Below are 19517 nucleotides of genomic sequence, written 5' to 3' on the forward strand. Positions count from 1 at the left end.
GAACCGTTGGGCTAGAAAGTTAGGGCTTGAGTAATGTTCCCAGTCTATATTCGGGTAGTTGAAGTCACCCAATATGATGGTGTTTGGAGATACATTTATACCCTCCAGTGTCTTCAGGAAGGCTGTGTGGGGTTCCTGAGTTTGAGAGGGTGGCCTGTAGCATGCTACAATTTGTAGAGTAGTTTTGCCTATGGTTAGTTGCACCTGGATGGTTTCAAGCTTAGATGCGTTGCCATCAACCTGGAGGTGTGGGTATCCTTTATGAATATGGATACACCCCTCCTTTTGTGGTGTGGTCCGGTTTTGGGGCGGAACGCATGATATGAGGTAAAACCTAATAGTGCCGGGGTACTCTCAGGAGCCTTGAACCAGGTTTCAGTTACAGCACAGACATTGATGTTCTCCATACTGAGAAGGGCCACGAGTGCATGCATTTTGAGATTTAGACTTCTGGCATTGAGCAGCATTACCCTCAGTTTCTTCCCATTTTTGTTTTCTAGGGTGGTAGGTTTAGAATTTGAGCCTTGCCTAAAAAGGCACTATGGGGTGGCAAGAGCCTTAGCCAATATCCGGAATCCCAGGGGTGACAGGTGCAAGCCGTCCCTTGCGAAGCAGCGTGGCTTGTCAAGCATGTCATCCCAGGCAGACAGACACTGGATCCCCTTTGAATGACACCAGACATTAAGCCAATTGTTAAAGCTGATCATCTTGTCTCTATATTGTGGCATCATTCTTGGTGAAGGAAGGATAATGCTCAGGGTCAGGGTCATACCTGCCTGGACTACATAATCAGAGAGCTCCTCTATGTCTCTTTTCATGTAGTCCAGGGAGGTACGTCTCAGGTCGTTCACACCAGCATGGACAATGACTGTGTGATATTTGTACTTGCCGTGGAATGACCCGAGTGCTTGTGTTATGTGGCGGATTCTAGCGCCCGATAGGCAGCTTACTGTGACCCTCTCCTTGTTCAGCCTGGTGAGTGGGACGTCAGTGTGTCTGACTATGGAGTCACCTATGACAAGTATGTTTGGTGTTGTATTTGGCCTTAAGGGCTGTGACTGCTTTGCACACTGATTTTGTGGTTTATGTGTTGCTTTGTGGGGTGTCTTGAGGTAGCAGTTGTTTGGGTGTCTGCTTTGGAGGCCTCTGCTGTTTAGGTAAATTTTTACTCAGAGCCTCCGAGCATGTCTTTGTGTGTTTATGTGTTTGATTCAGTGGTGTGGTAGCATTATTTGAGGCTGGTTTTGTGGTGTGTGTAGTTTCCTTCTCCTCCTGTCTGGTCTTGCCAGTCCTGAGTTGAGAGAGCTCAGCCTCCAGTTTGGCTAAATAGCTGCATCTTTCGCAAGTATTTGTGTTATGTGGGAGGAGGAGAGGGTTGTCTGTGTACATGAGGCAATTGTAACAATGCCTCAATATTCCCAGATTCACCAACTGGGCAGGAGAGGACGCCAGCATCTGGCCCGTCGACATGCTAGAAAAATTACGAAGTTAGGTATGAGACTGAATAAGAGAGGACTTAGTAAGGAAGTGGGTACTCCTGGGGGGGTTTCGCAAGTGAGGGACTTTGTATAATATAGAAGTGACAAGTGCTGAGCTTTTTTTTTTTTTTTTTTTTTGAGAAAAAAAAAACTTTTAGGAACAAGTGCTGCAGTCAAGGGATATACTGTTTAGGTTACTAGTAGAGCAGTTCTAAGGGAAAAAAATGAAGAACAGACTTTATGGAGCCAGAAAAAGTTTAACCTTGTCCACCCTCCAAGCAAGTGGGTGGTATGCTCTTGTGCAGAATTTCTTCAATGGTGATTGTGTGGGGAGGCAAACAGGTCTATCTGTGGTAGTCCCCATTTCTTTGTTATGGCTTTGAAAATGTCTGGATGCAGCATCCATTCGTGAGCATCCGTGGTAGTTCTGCTTAAGGTGTCTGCTAGAGAATTTTCTTTTCCTGGTACAAATCTGGCCTGAAGTAGAATGTTGAGGTTCAGGGCCACATTCCACAGGTCCATTGCCATCCGGCATAGAGGATATGAATGCGTACCTCCCTGTTTGTTGATGTACCACATGACTGTGGTATTGTCCGTCCTTATGAGTAGATGACCCTGTTGAAGGAGTGGTCTGAATGCCTGGATCGCATATTTCACTGCCAGCATCTCCTTTAGATTTATGTGTAGATTCAGCTGGTCTTGGGTCCATAGGCCTTGTATACACTTGTCCACCATGTGAGCCCCCCATCCTAGGTTTGAGGCGTCCGTGGTGATGGTCTGGCTTGGCTGTGGTTTGTGGAAAGGCAAGCCTCTGTTCAACTGACAGGCCTGAGCCCACCACAGGAATTCTTGCTTCAGGCATGGAATTTGGTCTTCTAGACTGTGCTGGTGTTGAGACCATACATTCCTTAGGTACCATTGTAGCTTTCTCATATGTAGCCTGGCATGCGGAATCAATATTATGCAGGATGCCATGTAACCCAGGGCTTGCAGGACTTTCCTTGCAGTCAGCTGAGTTTGTTTTGTTAATGATATGAAACAGCCTGGTAGTTGCTTTTGTTTTTCTTCTGTGAGAAAGGCCATCTGAGTTGATGTGTCCAGTTCTGCCCCCAAGAATGTTATCCTTTGGGATGGTACTAGTCTTGACTTCTGCATGTTGACTGTGTATCCCAAGGCTTGCAACAGTTGTATGACATTTTCCAAATCTTTTGTTAATTTTGCCTTGTTGTCCGCTTGTATTAGGCAGTCGTCCAGGTATGGGTAAATTTGAATTCCCTGAAGCCTGCAATGAGCAATTACTGATGCCAGGCATTTCGTGAATACTCTGGGCGCAGTAGATAAGCCAAAGGGCAATGCTGAGAATTGATAATGCTCTGATCCTGCAAGAAATCTGAGGTGTCTTCTGCAATCTGGTCGTATAGGGACGTGCAGGTATGCCTCCTTGAGATCTAGAGTCACCAGCCAAGACTCCTTGCCCAGCATGGGAAGAAGCTGCTGGAGGGTCAGCATTTTGAATTTTGGGACACTGAGGTATGTGTTCAGTGCGGACAAGTCGAGAATAGGTCTCCATTGATTTTCTTTTCTTGGTACCAGGAAAAGCCTGGAATAAAATCCTTGGCCTTGTTCCATAGGTGGCACCTTTTCTATAGCTCTCATCCTTAGTAAGTTGTTGATTTGTCTTAGAGCGTCTGTTTTTTGGCTTAGTGGTAGGTTTGGCATTCCCCTCTTTTTTGGTAGAGTGTGGAAGTGAAACCTGTAGCCCTTGTCTATTGTTTGTAAAGTCCATTTGTCTCCTGTAATGTAATGCCAGTTGTCTGAAAATAAAGGAAGCTTTCCGCCCAAAGGAGCTTCCAGTTGTTCCCTGGTAGGTGGTATCAGAGCCAAGTCATTGTGTCTGTCCTGTGGAGGTGGTTGTAGTTGAATCTGTGGCAGTACTTCTCTGATTGGTAGGTTGCCACTGACGTCCCCTGTAGGCACCCCTAGATTGATTTCTGCCTCTTGTGCGTCTATTTCTGCCTCTCTGTGCTCTGGAGTTGTCTGGAAAGGACCAATTTTTCGAAGGCCAATTTCTGCTAAACCTCGGAGGTTGGACCTGTAAGAAATCCTTGACTGTTTGGACAGATTTTGCTTTTTCTTCCACCTTCTTTAGAACCTCCTGTGCCGGGGAGCCGAACAAACTTTGTTTCTCCATGGGAGCATCTAGGAGTTTTGATTTAGCATGGTCTGGTAAAGATTGTTCTTTTAACCATGCATGTCTTCGAATCACTGTTCCAGTCATAGCTGATCTAAAGGAAGCCTCCAGTGCATCATAGCCACATTTTAAGAAATGGTTACTGACCTGCTGAGAGTTATGTACCAAATCCTGAAGAGACTTGCGGTCTATAGGTTCAGGAGAGGACAGTTTTTTTATTTAGCTGGTCTAACAAAAATTCTTGGTACTGAATCATGTGAAATTGACAGTTTAAGGCCCTAGCCGAAAGAGCAGCAGAAGTGTAAACCTTTTTACCCCATCTCTCTAATGCTCTAGAATCCCTATCAGAGGGAAGAGGGTTTTTGGCAGAAGCAGCTGCCACACCTTTCGGGCCCTGTGAAATGGTTTCGGGGTCTGCAACAGGAGCCTTATACAAATGGTAGTGTGTGTGTCCGGGACCCTGTAATATCTGTCAGGCTTGGCAGGGGCCGGAGGAAGAGAATCAGGAGCAGTACAAGCATCATTAAATGCATCATCAACTACTGTTAGTACTGGAGGAATGGCTAAAGGCCTATGCTGTGGTAAGTGTAAAAAGGTCCTTAGCCTTTTCCTTGAATCTGAGAAATCCTGGCCCTGCCATTGGAAATGCTCCCTCATAGCATGTAAGGTTTCCCCAAAAGAAAATTCTTCAGGAGGAGAAGCAGAAGGAATGGAGTCTTCTGCATCAGAATCCTCATAAGGAGAATATGGGCCTTCCTGAGGGTCTGAAATGTCCGAATCCTCCGAGGAATAGTCTGTAGAGACAGGTTCCGGGGGTTCAGTCCTAGGCCTCTTATCTGAAGGGGGCTGAGAGGCCCTGTCTGGGTGAGGTTGGGATCCCCTGATCAAAGAAATGAGATCCTCAGCCAGGCTATTTGTGAACTAGAGGTAGGCCTATGTGTGGGAGTTTTAGCAGGTAAGGCCTTAGAAGATTCAGCTGCTTTAGCCCTGGCAAAAGCCTTGATGGACACAGAAGCAGGGGGTCTAGCTGCCCCACGTGCAGGGGTAGATATGTCTAAAGGAATAGTATCTGACAAATCCTGGGTGCCTGCTTCTGTAGCAGTAATTTCAGTAGCAGATTCGACCATGGTCTGTGAGGCCTCGGCTATAGGAGGCATGCTTTCGGCCGAAGGAAGAACCAGGGGCTCGGTTTCAGCCGAAACCGAGACACTCGCGGTTGGCCTAACCGTGGTTTCAGCCGAAACCGGGCGCGAGTGTCGGTCCTTTTCCTTGCGTTTTTTAGCTATTTGTGTAGCCGGAGTCTCCGACGGCATTTTGTAAGCAAAAGCGGGACCAAAAAACTCCTCTGCAAACTCCGACCGACGTCTAAGTGTCCGTCGGTTGAAGGAAGCACAGGCTAGACAAGCCGAGACGTCGTGGTCTGGGCCTAAGCAAGGAAGGCAGTAAGAGTGGAAATCCTTATGAAGCATTTGTTTCCCACAAGTTAAACAATTATTTACTTTTTCTGACATCGGCTGAGGCAAGAAAGAGTCCCCAACGGGATACTTAGCTTTTTAGAAGTCTTCGATAGTAGAAATCTCTGGATCTGACCGACCGGCACTTGCGAACAGCTTCTGCTTCGGGCACCACGCGGCAAGAAAGACTGAGGAAAATGGCGTCGGCTGATGCCTTTATACCCAATAAACAGCAGCTATGACGTCGGGTGAAGTGCGACATCAGCCGAGGCCAGACCCAGACTTTGGAATCCGGCCGACCGAAGGGCTGCCTGAGGCAGGACAACCCATATGTTAGGACTGCAGATGCATCCTTGAAGGACATCTGCTTAACTGAAGGCCTGGAATACAAGGTGTGTTTGCACAGGTGGGCAAGTCATATACCAGAAGCATGAACTTTGACAGATATATAAACTAAGCCCAGTGTCTAGAGGTCTGGCAGTACCACCTTAATCTTTCAGGTGTCGTCTCTAGATTGGCATCAGAAGAACCTTTTTTCATTTGGTGATTTTGTCTGTGCCATTTGTTTCAGTGAGGCCAGGTTGGTGTGTAGTAAGGACTCCTTGTTTTGTGTTAGAAGGTCCATTTGCTGAAGTATCACTTTGTGTTTTCCTCTTGCCAGGCTGTACAGATGAAGGAACCAGTGCTGCCTTGGACAAAAAGGAGAAACAGTTTTGCTCAAGACTAACAACTCCAGCAGCCTAGAAGATGTATGCTTTCTGCCTAGATTGAACAGATCTGTTTCACAAGATCATAGGAGGTTACTAGGCTAACGGCCCTGGGGCCCTTAAAAGCCTAGCCAAGTGTTTATCCCAAAAAGAATCCTCAGCAAGATCTGGTCACCCCTGTCAATGAGGGACACAGATGGAAACCCCCTGGGACAAATTTGTGGTTTCCCATCCACTCATCAAGGTTACACTTGAAGAGGGTCAGCAAAGTACTCTGTTTGACATGCATGGGAAGTCTATTCCAGAGACGGGGCAGCCTCTGGGAGACAAACCTGTCTCTCCAGCAGGTTTTGTTGATGTCACATATTAGATTCAGGCCTATCGAGTGGGTAATGGGCAAGGAGTTAGACTTACGGATATGAAGCATCTCTAGTAGGGCAGGGTCCAAGACTGCCTTGTTGGCAAGACGCAGATCACCTCTGAGCGATCTGTACAATACTGAGTAGCGTGACAGTGATATGAGCCTGTCCACATAGAGATGTTGGAGGCCATGGATTTTCTTTGTGAGGTATTTCTGTGGCCTTCCCAGTTGGTGCAGATGTTTGGAGAGGTACATACCAAATGGGGCGTTACACTCAATTATTGGTCTAATGAGGGAGGAGTATAGAAAGGTAATAACCTCCTTTTTTTCTGGATGCAATACCTTTACTTATGAGATGAACTAAATAAAAGGCTTTTCTGACCACTGCCGCTACATGATGGTTGAATGCGAGATTATCAACCAGAGTACCCAGGTCTCTCACCACAGGTTGTGTTTTGGGGGTTGCCATTGATGAGGTAATCAGTAAGGGGCATGTTTCTGCTGAATGATATGATGATATATTTTTTGCATTTAGCTTGAGGCCATGATTTTGGCACCTGTCATTAGCTGCTTTGAGACCCTCTTGCTGTATATTAACATCAATTGGAAAATCAATGACAGCACCCAACTTAACAGTTGTACGCAAACTTGGTCAGTGACAGGCCTTATGTCTTAGCCTGGACCTCTGAGAAGTAGATGCCAAACAGTAGGGGTCCCAGGACAGATACCCGTGGAACTCCACTAGTGACAGTTCTGCTACTTAGTTTGGATTCGTCAAGGGCAGATCTTGTCTACTGAACTGGGTTAACTTCTTTGAGACTGTTGCCAAGGCCCTGGATGAGGGAAAATCAGTACATACAGCTTATCTCGACTTGGCCAAGGCCTTTGACACAAGCCCCCGCTCGGGCATCATCGAAAAGCTAACACATCTTGGTGTAACACAACTTGGTGTAAATCCCTATCTCATCAGGTGTTTGACCAACTGGCTCACCTCTCTACACTTACCCTCCAAGTCACTTAATTCAGCAGGGTACTGATAAATTACAGGAGGAAAAACTTTGGGTTATGGAGAGAAAGAGTTCTGTCCAATTTATGGAAAAAGCATCTGCCTATTAAGCTCCTGGAATTGCTCGTTTTGAGCAAAACTGTCTGAAAATGCGTGTTCAGGTAGCAGCCAAACAAGTCCATTTCAGGCACAGCCTACCTGCTCATCAGATCTAAGTAATGCTCCTTGTGTAACATCCACTCTATGGGATTTGTACATGTTCTAATTAGCATGCTTATATTTTTCCCTAACTGGATATCTGTGGACTTGACGGATATTTCCATCTCTGCTGCAATTTTGCAGGCTTGCATAGCTAATTACACAAAAAATAAGACAGCCCCCCATTTACATATCACATAACTGTAGTGTTGTCTGTCTACACTGGAAAGACCCCTCCCCCCTCAAGAAATGCATTCACTCCCAGAATAACTGCTACCATCACCTTGGTGTGTGTGTGTGGGTATTGCCCTTATCCTGCGCTCTCAGCTCCCTTGGTTCAGCCTCGTTTTCAGGCTACCAATGGTGTTTACTCATATGCAAGTGCACCAAAGACACCATCAGAATGCATATTGTCATGTGTCTTGGATAATCCTTAGCTGGGATGCTCTTTTAGGACAGCATCTTCAGTTTTTCGTGATGGAGGGAGGAAGGCCCTATACTAGGCAGTATCCAAACATTTACCCAGAAAGGTCACTTCCTAAGATGGGATAAGGAACATTCTTCCCTGTTGACCCTCAGGTCCAGGTCCATGAAAACACCATGACGTGAAATTTGTGGCATTCAAAGCACCCTGACAGGACTCTTAATACAAAGCAATCATTTATCTAGAAAAAAATGTTAATGGAAATGTCCTTTGTCCTTAAAGGCATCACTGCAGCCAGACATTTTGTATAATCAAGGCACAGCAAACACGCTAAAGGGCACAAGTCCAGTGGCTCTTGTTTCAGGTCTGTCTTACATCTTCTCTGCATTGGTTCTCATCAGCTCCAAGAGGGTCTGCTGGTAACACAGCATGTGGGACTTCAGCTCCAACACGGTCTGCTGGTAACTCACCATGTGAGACTGGCAATTTAACACACTAAAAACCAGGGTGGCATCAGCGTAAATTTTTTTCTCCTAACTGTATCACGGGCTCTTCTCTCCTTGTCATTTGTACAATTCCCAATACAAGATGAAACTGCTCCCTTGATAGTTCCAGGGACAGAGCAAAATGATCAGCTAATGGATTTATGCACAGGTACTTCTGGGAATCCCTGACCCTAAAGAATTGGTTAGACTTCCAAGTAGCAGGGGAAAGGGAGTAAGGCTCCACAGAGGCTTTCTAAAACACATCCTCCAGGACTTCTATCACTGGAGACTGTGTTAGTACACTAGGTTCAGGGATACCCACAAAAGTCCTAAATTTCTCTGAATACTTTCTGGAATTCCAACTTAAAGATCTCTCTCATTCTAGGAAGAGCATCTCCAAAGGAAAAGCCCTCAGTGGAGAGGCAGAGGGCAAGTTATCCTTGGTGTCAAAAGTCTATAGTTCCAGCTAATGGGAACCTGCCCACATAGGTTCATAGGTTCATACTAGGCTATCTGCCCAAGGGCATTTATAAGCCTAGCCCATAGTTATGTGGCTTTCGCCACCCCTTTAGTTTGAATAAAAACTATGCCTATCATTTTGCTGTGCCTCTGTCAAGCAGTGACACTGAAGTAATCCCTGGGGTATATCTGCAATCTCCCATCCATTGGTCAAGATTCCTCTTGAACAAGGCCAGAGAGGTGCTCTGCCTCACATGTACCGGGATTTTGTTCCACAGCATAGGGAGTCTCTGGGTGATGAATCTGTCCCTCCAGCACGTTCTATTTATAACCGTGTCAAGGTTTAAGTCTCCGCCCTTGTGGTTCTGAGGATCTGGATTTTTGAGGTGAAGCATATTCATCAAATCTGGGTTTGACATGGCCTTATATGTCAGGCACAGGTCACCTCTGAGCAAGCGGTATGAGACTGAATAGAGCTGGAGTTCTTTCAGTCGGGCAGCATAAGACATATTTTTGAGACCCTTTATCCTTTTGGTGAGGAACTTTTGGGGCCTTTCAAGCTGCAGCAGGTGTCTGGTCAGATACATTCCGAACGGGCATTGTACTCAATCATAGGTCTAATGAGTGATGAGTACAGGGGACGATGACCTCCCTTGATCTAGATGTGAATCCCTTCATGATCAGGTGGGTGATATAGAAGGTTTTCCTAACTACTTTAGCAACATGAGTGTCAAGCGAAGGCTACTGTCAACCTGGGTCCCCAGATCTCTGATGACTTTTTCTGTGCTCAGTGGATTGCCACCTATATGGTAGCTAGGGGTAACCTTGTTTATCCCGAAGGGTATGACTATGCATTTTTGGCGTTTAACTTCAGGCCATGGCTCTGGCACCAGTTATCCATTTCTGTGAGGCCCTTCTGGAGGATATCTGTGTCAGATGTGTTTTCGACTATGGCCCAGTTTGCAGTCATCTGCAAACTTTGTCAGCCATAACCCTCCTGTGTTTGCTTGTACTTCAGAAAAGTAGATGCGAACAAGAGTGGACCCAGGACTGAGCCCTGTGGGACACCACTTGTGACAGGCTTTGAGTCTGACATGGCTCCAGCAACTCTGACCCTGTGGGTTCTGTCACTTAGCCAGTTTGCAACCCATCTTGTGATGTATGGGTTTACATTCAAGCTGATGAGTTTTTCGATGATAACTGAGTGGGGTATTGTGTCAAGGCCTTTGCCAGGTCGAGGTAGGCTGTATGGACTGCCTTTCCCTCATCAATGGCCTTGGTGACTGTCTCGAAAAAGTCAACCAAGTTTAAGAGGCAGGATCTGCCTTTGACAAAGCCAAACTGGGTTGGATCCAAAGTCTGCAAGTTCCCTATGTCTTTATTTATGAGTTCCATTATGATCCTCTCCATGGCTTTGCAGATAAGGCTTGTCAAGCTAATGGGGCGGTAATTTCCAGGGTCTGTGGAGGCACCGCCCTTATGAAGTGGGACCACAGTCGCCGTGCGCCACTCCTTGGGTACGTATCCTGAGGTGAGGCTAAGATTAAACAGCTGTCCTAACTGTGGGTTTAATTCCTCGTTGAGTTCATGAAGCACACAGCCGGGGACACCATCCGGTCCCATGGATGCTGTGTTTTTTGCCTTAGTGAGGGCAGTTCTCACCTGGGCGTTGGGAGATGTTTGGGGGGCTACAATCCTCTGGAATAGATATCTCTCCTTTTGGGAGTTTGCACTGAACCTGTCAGCCAGTATGTTGGCAATGTGTGTAGGTTCAGTAATTTTCACATCATTTTGAACTAATTCTGAGCATATCTGGGAGTTTCCTCCTAGGTTTCTAACATAGCTAAAGAAGGCCTTATGATTCTCTTTAGAGTCCTTGGCGATTTTTCTCTCAAAATTTGCCTTGGATGATTTTATGAGAGCTCTTAGTTTTTACTTATAATGATCAAAGGTGTCTTACCTTTCAAGGATTTTGCTCTATCTTGTAGTAGCTTCCTCCTTTTGTTGTAGAGCTTGTTTATGGCTGGGGTCCACCAGACTGGACGCTTGCCTTTGGTACAGAGAGTCTTAGTTTTGTTTGGGATTGCCTGATCCATGCAGTCCTGTAGGTGCTGGTAGAAGGCATTTGTAAGTGATTCAGCGGTTTGAGTAATGTTTACCACTGGCTCAGGGGCCTTAAAGGAGACCACACTAGTTTTAGAAGTGTGAAATCGGCTTTTGAAAAGTTTTTCACTGTGGTCTTTTTGTTTCAGGTGGGCGGGATGAGGACCTCCAGCGAGATTAGTTTATGATCTGATCTCACCAGTGAGGGGTATACATCCGGTGTTGAACATTTTGATCCCATGTTCGTGATGATGAGATCAAGTATGTTTTCTCCTCTTGTGGGGATGGTGACTAGTTGTTCCATGGCATTTGAGTTTATGAACTCCAGGAATCTTTGGGTTAGAGTGTTCGGGCTTGAGTAGTGTTCCCAGTCTATATTAGGGTAGTTGAAGTCACCTAGTATGATGGTGTTTGGAGATACATTTATCCCTCCAATGTTTTCAGGAAGGCCATGTGAGGTTCCTGAGTTTGAGAGGGTGGCCTGTAACATGCTACAAATTGCAGAGCAGTCTTGCCTATGGTTAATTGCACCTGGATGGTCTCCGATGCATCGTGCGTTGCCACCAACCTTGAGGTGTGGGTGTCCTTTATGAATATGGACACCCCTTCTTTCTTGGTGTTGTCCGGATTTTGGGGCTGGAACGCATGATATGAGGTGAAACCTGTTAGTGCTGGGGTGCTCTCAGGAGCCTTGAACCAGGTTTCTGTCACAGCACAGACATCGATGTTCTCCATATTGAGAAGGGCCTCGAGTGTGTGCATCTTGAGATTGAGACTTCTGGCATTGAGCAGCATTACCCTTAGTTTTTTCCTTTTGGTGTTCTAGGGTGGTAGGTTTAGAATTTGAGCCTTGCCTAAAAAGGCACTATGGGGTGGCAAGAGCCTTTGCCAATATCCGAAGCCCAGGGTGACAGGTGCAAGCCGTCCCTTGTGAAGCAGCGTGGCTTGTCCAGCATGTCATCCCAGGCAGACAGACATTGGATCCCCTTTGAATGACACCAGAATTTAAGCCAATTATTAAAGCTGATCATCTTATCACTGTATTGTGGCATCATTCTAGGTGAAGGTAGGATACTGCTCAAGGTCAGGGTCATACCTGCCTGGGCTACATAATCAGAGAGCTCCTCGATGTCCCTTTCATGTAGTCCAAGGAGTGCGTCTCAGGTCGTTGACACCAGCGTGGACAATGACTGAGTCGTACTTGTACCTGCTGTTGAGAGACCCGAGTGCTTGCGTTATGTGGCGGATTCTAGCGCCCGACAGGCAGCTTACTGTGACCTTCTCTTTACTCAGTCTGGTGAGCAGGACATCAGTGTGTCTGACTATGGAATCACCAATGACAAGTGTGTCTGGCATTTTGTTTGGCCTTAAGAGCTGTGACTGTTTGACACTCTGACTGTGTGGTCTATGTGTTGCATGTGTTGGGTCGTGAGGTGGTAGTTGTTTGGGTGTCTGCTTTGGTGGCCTCTGCTGTTTTGGTAAATTTTTGATCAGAGCCTCCGAGTATGTCTTTGTGTGAGTATGTGTATGATTTGAAGTTGTGATGGTACCATGTGTGACTGGGTATGTATTGTGTGTGGTTACCTTCTCCTCCTGTCTGGTCTTGCCAGTCCTATGTTGAGAGAGCTCAGCCTCCAGTTTGGCCGTATAGTTGCATCTCTCGCATGTATTTGTGTTTTGTGGGAGAAGGAGAGGATTTGTCTGTGTACATGAGGCAGTTGTAACATTGCCTCAATATTCCCAGGTTCAACAGTTGAGCTGGAGATGACACTAGCAACTGATCCCTCGACATACTAGAAGTAGTAGATAAAGAGACTTTCAAAGGACTCCGGGGGAAGTGGGTTTTAGGCTGGTGGGGTACTATCTATAATAAGAGTGCTTTATCAAGGTGCAAGTACTGTAGGAGTAAGTGCTAGGCTTTACAGATAGAGAATAGTCTACTTGGGAATCAAGTAGAGATGAACTTTTCAGTTATAGGATATGCTGGTTAGATCAGCAGTACAGCTCGAGGAAGGTAGTTTTAAGGGAAAATTGGAAGAGTGGAATTTAGATGGCCCAAATAGTTTAACCTTGTTTAACCGCTGCTGTTGTGTGCAACAGTGGTAACTCAGCTAAATCGCGATTACAGCGTTTAAGCGTGTTTTATAGCAGGGGCTGAAGGGAGCTAGGAATTGGCCCAAAACGACCAATGGACTACTAGTTTCTGGCTGAAACTTCACCAAATCAGACAAAAGGCGCTCAGTGCTTCCCACTTGCACTGGTAAGCAAAGAAACTTTCCTCCTTCCTAATAAGGCAATGGATCAGTAACAGGAACTAAAAACAAAGCCCAGGGATCAGCAACTCTGAAACTGGACTACTCTAGTTCAGTAAGGCGGAAAACAAGAGATTTTTTGTTTTATTACAGAGACAAGGAAAAACAGACAGTAAATGCTATAAATGCTGTAAATCGGCTAGCACTTTAGTGTGTAGCCTACAGAAACAATTTGCAACAATTAGTAACTTAAAGTGCAATAAACAGTGTAAAATGCAGAAATCACTTAAAGTAGCAATAAAACAGGCGAAATGCAGTCGCTAGCTTAAATAACAGTGGGAAAGCCACAAAAATACTTATATCTGGTAGAAAGTCACTCTTTTAGCTCTCTGCTGCTTGGATCACTCTGCAGGCCACCACGAGGATCTGTGCTGAGTAGGTACAAGCTGGAAAACGCGTGTTTTATAGCAGGGGGCTGAAAGGAGCTAGGAATTGGCCCAAAACGACCAATGGACTACTAGTTTCTGGCTGAAACTTCACCAAATCGGACAGAAAGGCTGCTCAGTGCTTCCCACTCCCACTGGTAAGCAAAGAAACTTCCCTCCTCCCTAATAAGGCAATGGATCAGTAACAGGAACTAAAAACAAAGCCCATACATCAGCTACAGAGTCGCAAGGGCTTGAATCTACTTCAGGGGATGCACCCTTCTCTTCTTAGAAGGGTTATCTCAACGCTGACAGTGTATCTGACTCTTGCCTTGGTTTAAGACAAGTCATGAGGCATTTCAGGTAGCTGGACTAGGGTACCCAAAGACGAAGCCTGTTCCGGGGGGGGGGGGTGTAGGTAATGAACAGTCTGGGCTGAGCAAAGCCAGGTTGCACCTGCTTAGCTTTTGGTACCTTGTGCCTACTACCTTTAGACATAGCCACCCTGAGGCCTAAAATGGGAAACTGAAACCTCAATGTGGTCACCAAGAACCTCTTCTTCACATGAATATTCTAGGTCTCCAAAATTCCCATAAAAAAAAAAAAAAAAAAAAAAAAAGGATACGAGCCTCTGTTTTCAAAAAGCTCTTGAAAGTGTAAGCCCAGGAGGTTATGGCAGAATATGAAGACGTGGGTGCCTGTCTAGCAGTCTCACAGAAGCCTCAGCCAGAACATTTTGTTTATTTCCATTTGTTTACTGGGAAAGTCTGACAGGCCTAAAAGCCAATTTTCAGCTGAGGCCCCAGGAAAAAAGCTCCACAGAGTACAATGCTGTTACAGAACAATATTCATATTTCATACATATGTACAGTACAATCTTCATATACGATACATGTTAAATCACACAAAGTACATATTGCAGAAGAGAAAAAAAAGGATTAAAAAATACAAAAATAGTTGAGAGATGTACTATAAAAAAATGCTAAGACTAAAAGATGGAAAGTTCAAGGGCTAAACCGGCAACTGCTTAATGAGACAGAAGCAGAAAGAAAGTACACAGGCAGGCAACTAGGAGGAGGAAAGTAGCAGTATGGGGTAGAGGGAAGCTGGTGAGGAATAAGGAGGAGTAGTGAGAAATAGGCTGGGGTAAGAGAAAATCTTTTTTCTGCAAATGAGGGCTGGGAAAGTGACACATCTCACATGGAATCAGACTGCAGAAACCCTGAGTAATCTTAACTCATTTAATATTTCAAACCTACATCATACCTGGGGGATGTGGGAGCTAGAAAATGGAAAATGAGAATACAGCGTACAAGCTAGCACAGAATGTTAATGGCAGCTATGAGGGAGAACATTTTTATTTAATGGTTGCAAAAGGGACTGAGAATATTGCAGAGAGTAAAGGGCAGTAAGACAGTATAAGCAGGACCCTGTAGAATGACAACGTGTGTGTGTACGGTTGAGATATTAAATGAGTTAAATAGGTTGCAAATAGAGACAAGGGAGTGGAAGCAGAGATTAACTGGTGAATGGTCACTCCGGTGGCATAGAAGAATATACCCTGATTATGGTCTAGTCAACCTGGGTTTGGTCATCGGCTCAGGTGACTGATGGAGTAGCAAGAGAAGAGTGGCTAGTTATATGGGCATTCCTAGCTACAATCCCTGGTGAAGGCTGTGGGCAGTGAGTAAGGGTGCACACCTCAGAAAGTGTAAGTGGTGGGCATAGCTGAGCTGCCATGGAGTGGAGCAATATGCCACATGCTTTTATTGCATACCTATTCTTCGAGCATACTATGGAACTGTAAAGGGAGGGGGAACAGTGGGCAAGGCATAAACGAACTCCCTTCCAAAGGAACCTGGACAGCCAAACAAATCATGCTGGAGAGATACACATCTCCTAGAGACTACCCCTTCTCTGAAATAAAGTTCCCATTCACGTAAAGCAGAGCCCTTCACTGACCATCTTGAACTGCAATCTGGATCAATGGATGGGTAATCGTAAATGGACAGAGACAGTCGGTATTAATTACCAAACCATAGGTTCATACCTCCATGAACTTTACTCCCCTAACTACTGATAAATTGGGTAACTCAGAATAAATTTGGCTAGACTTGTAAAGGCTCTTGGGCCATTAGCCTAGTAACCCTACTATGAACCTATGAGAAATCAGGGTATCCTTAGGTTCAACGACTGGCCTCAGCAGAAAAACGGCAAAAGGATTTGGATTAGCTGGTAGCCCCAACTTGGATGCATGGTTTTAGGTAGTAGTGCCAAAAGGATGACGTAGGAAACCTCCCCCCAAAAAAGACTAAATGGGAGGTGCTGTTATTAGTGGACAGGACTGACTAGGTGAAAAAAGTAAAGACAAGGACTAATCCCACTAAGGCAGAAGAAGCTTCAAACGAAAGGCAAAATTAATCCCAAGACCTTAGCCTAATAAACACCTATGAAACTAGCAACTACAAAGGCCTTTTTAAGCCTAGCCATGCATCCCAAATCTCTGACAAGTTCTCGTATCCTTAATAAGTGTAAGCAGGTCGATCTACATCAAGATCAAAAGAATACATGTGAAGCTCATCTGCAAGTTAGGACTGGAGTTGTGCTGGCAAGAGTCCACTTAGTGGCATTAGTCCTGTTCTTTACTTTTTTCACCTAGTCGGTCCTGTCCTCTAATACAGCACCTCCCATTTAGTTTTTTTTGGGGGGGATGTCTCCTACGTCTTCCTTTTGGCACTACTACCCAAAACCATGCACCCAAGCTGGGTCTACCAGCTAATCCAAATCCCCCAGACTTTTGTCGTTTTTCTGTTGAGGTAGTAGCAGATGACCAGCCACTATCATTACACAAGCCAATTCAACAACCACACCTGATGGGAGAATACAAACTGAGTGATGGTCACTGGTGCCTTTACCCTGAAAGTGCACAACAAAAGGCACAAGTGTGTCAGTTTATGTAAGGCAACCCAAGAAGCCAGATCTTTGAGCTTCTGGTCTTACATTGGGAAAACAGTGCAGCTCTGGATAGAAGAGAAAGTCATCTTATGAAAGGGATGCAATGAACTGGCAGCACGAAGGACTTCTCTCTGATGACAGAAATACAAAGTGACTGCAGCCAACAAAGTCCAAGTTAGACCATCACACACAATAGAAAAGTCTTGTATACAGACCACCTGTAATAAAGTATTCAAGAAAAAGCAGCAGGATGTTAACTATGCTGCAAGGCTTCTGCAAATAAGCACTTCAATGAAAACCCAAGGACAAATGGGAAAAGTTGCAAAGCAACACTGCACACTAAAACACAACTCAGCAGAACAAACAGAACCCTTGTGCAAGATACCCAATACTTTTGTGACAGTAAGCTTCTACCACGTCTACACAACTTGTTAAAGAAACCTCTAGCAACTCTAGCTAAATCAATGCCTGAATGGTGACCATGTGTATTCCACTGGTTGATGTGAAGGACGAATGGATTTCAATTCTAAACTCAGGCAAGCTACTTCTAACGTTCTAGGAAAATAAGAAGACATGGGAGTATCCCTCCAGTTTCACTAAAAGAACTGGATTATATGCCAGCCTCATATTAATCCTACACTAATACACAAAATGAAAGCACCACCACTGGACTTCTGCAACTCCAAAATGTTTCTGCAATAGTATTTAACATATCTCCAAGTTTCATACTCCCTCTCTCTTCTAGTACTCACCCTTGGAAGTGTCTGAATTTAAAAAACTGTTACCATTAAAGTATCATTGGCAGGTACCACTTATGAGACACTACTCATCGACATAAATGATCACAAGGTCAGCCACTGAATTTTGCCATTAATATTTAAATTTCTCTTCCATCCAGTAAAAATGGTTTGGCTTCATACATATTAGTGGCTACGAGTGAAACTTAAGTGTTTTTGAAAGTATCTTAAAATTAATATATGTGCAACTGCAGGAGCACCAGCTGGCCTGGTCTTATCAACCTTCAATAAGTTTAGATAATGCTGAAGTGAATCAGACAGCTCTTTGACACTGCCAACCCCCGTTTAAAGTGCTTCCTCATTAAGATTAATATTTACCCAAAGAAACACCATACTCTAGGGGTGTGGAGGGAGGTCTGTACACAACAGCTCTTTAATCTGTACGATAAACCAAGAGATGAAAGGATCTAAGTAGATTAGGCAAAGTTTTATTCCTTGCTTTACATAAGAGTCTGATGAAAATTCAGGGGACAACTCTCCCCTTCTCTTCAATGGCAGAAAGAAGAAAGTTTACCAGATGTGGCAAGTTGGGGGACACAAATCATCTGACATGCCACAACATATCCATTAGTAAAATGCTTGTAGTCAAAGATACAGAGATCAGACAGGCAGCAGCAAGGCAAAAAGCAGCAAGCATCAGTCTTAATGGGTGCGACTTGGAATGTTCCACCTACTTAGAGTTCATTTTTTGAAAAGAAAAGTCCTCCACCTCAAGCTCCTATGTTCCTGAACATGGGTAGCTGGTTCATCAGTAGAAAGAAACTGCCTTTCCAATAAACAAGAAACACAATGGCCATCTGCAGGCACCTGACAACAGACCTCTGACTGTGACGTATCAGTACCTAAAGAGACAGACATACACAGATACATACATAAATAACATTTGTTTACCGGAAAAGTCTGACTGGGACAGAAAGTGCCAATTTTCAGCAGAGGCCCAAGGAGAAAAGCTGTACAATCACAATATTTCAAAAACCAAGTACAGATATTTTCAATCACAGAGTACCATATCAAATTACAAAACAGCAAATACAAATATTTTAAATAAAAGTATCATGTTACACTCCAAAACATAACAGTAATAAAATGGTGTAACGAGAAAAACACAAAACTTGTTTCACAGTAGAGTGCAATGAAAAATAATAACAAGTTGAAAAGAATGTATGAGGAAAAATTAGTCATATTGTTACACAGACTAGTATGTGGTAAATAAGACCAGAGACAACTCTAGTAAGATATTTAATGTCTTCAAGTTGCTTAAGTGAGTAGAAAGAAAAGAAGCAGAGGAAAGTTCTGAAGAGAGGAATTAAGTAAGGTAGTGGGGGGAAACCAAAAAGAGTGGAGTAGGAGGCCGGAGAGGACTGTGAAGTGTAATCTAGGTTGAAGGGGGTGAGTGAAGTAGAGCAAGTTCAGCCAGGACTGGCACAGGAGCAGGTCCAAGATTTTGTAAGGTATTCCTTTAGGGAGCATTTAAAGGTGGGAAGATTAGAAATAGTTCTGGTGGTTACAGGTAGAGAGTTCCATTTTTTTGCTACTTAGCATGACTATAGACTTTGTCCAGGGAATATATTTGGTTTACTTATAGTGAGAAGTTGTTTGTCTTCTGATCAAGGAGTTCTTTTTGGAAAAAAATACATGCTGATTAAAGGGGTAAGAGCTGGGCAGGGTAAAGGTTTGTGTATGACTTCACGTACTGCGCTTTACAGTGATGGATAAAGGAGGATGAAGTCGTACCAAACTTAGCTATTTTGTTGTGGCAGCTTTCAAGTTTGTTTTTTAATGGAGGACTGTACATTAGTCAGAAGTGGTGTAGGGAGGGCAGAAAGTAGGTTTTGGCTGAAGTCATTTTTGAGTAAATTAGCATAACTTATTAAGAATCTTGTATCTCACTTTCAACCAACAAAAGTGTACCAGCTGTCAGAAATATCAGGAAAGGAGATAAACACATTTATGTGCTCTCAGCTGTTCTGTCTGAAGACATAGTACAACCAATGGGTCAAAAACCCCATTACTGTCTGCCTAAAATGCTTCTACAGCTAGTTTCTTTGTCCATTTTTTGGGATACTTGGAATGTCAGCACACTTGCTTGACAGAGGATTCTCACACAGTTTCAAGAGCAGCCACCCTTGTGCTAATGCAAAATGATTTATGCTCTAGAAAGGCATTCAAAATTTGAAAGACCAAGTCAAAAGGACACAAAGTGAAAATCCTTCAACAGAATT

At 44.4% G+C, this 19517-nt stretch overlaps 1 protein-coding gene across 1 annotated transcript in view; it reads right to left on the reverse strand.

Moving 5' to 3' along the window:
• The window catches only part of WDR75 (WD repeat domain 75), a 1027793-nt gene that overhangs the window by 888564 nt on the left and 119712 nt on the right, over nt 1–19517 (reverse strand). The window lies entirely within an intron of this gene.

The sequence above is a fragment of the Protopterus annectens genome, chromosome 5.part0 (assembly GCF_019279795.1).
Source record: "Protopterus annectens isolate FY-2018-M chromosome 5.part0, PAN1.0, whole genome shotgun sequence".
Classification (NCBI taxonomy): Eukaryota; Metazoa; Chordata; order Ceratodontiformes; family Protopteridae; genus Protopterus; species Protopterus annectens.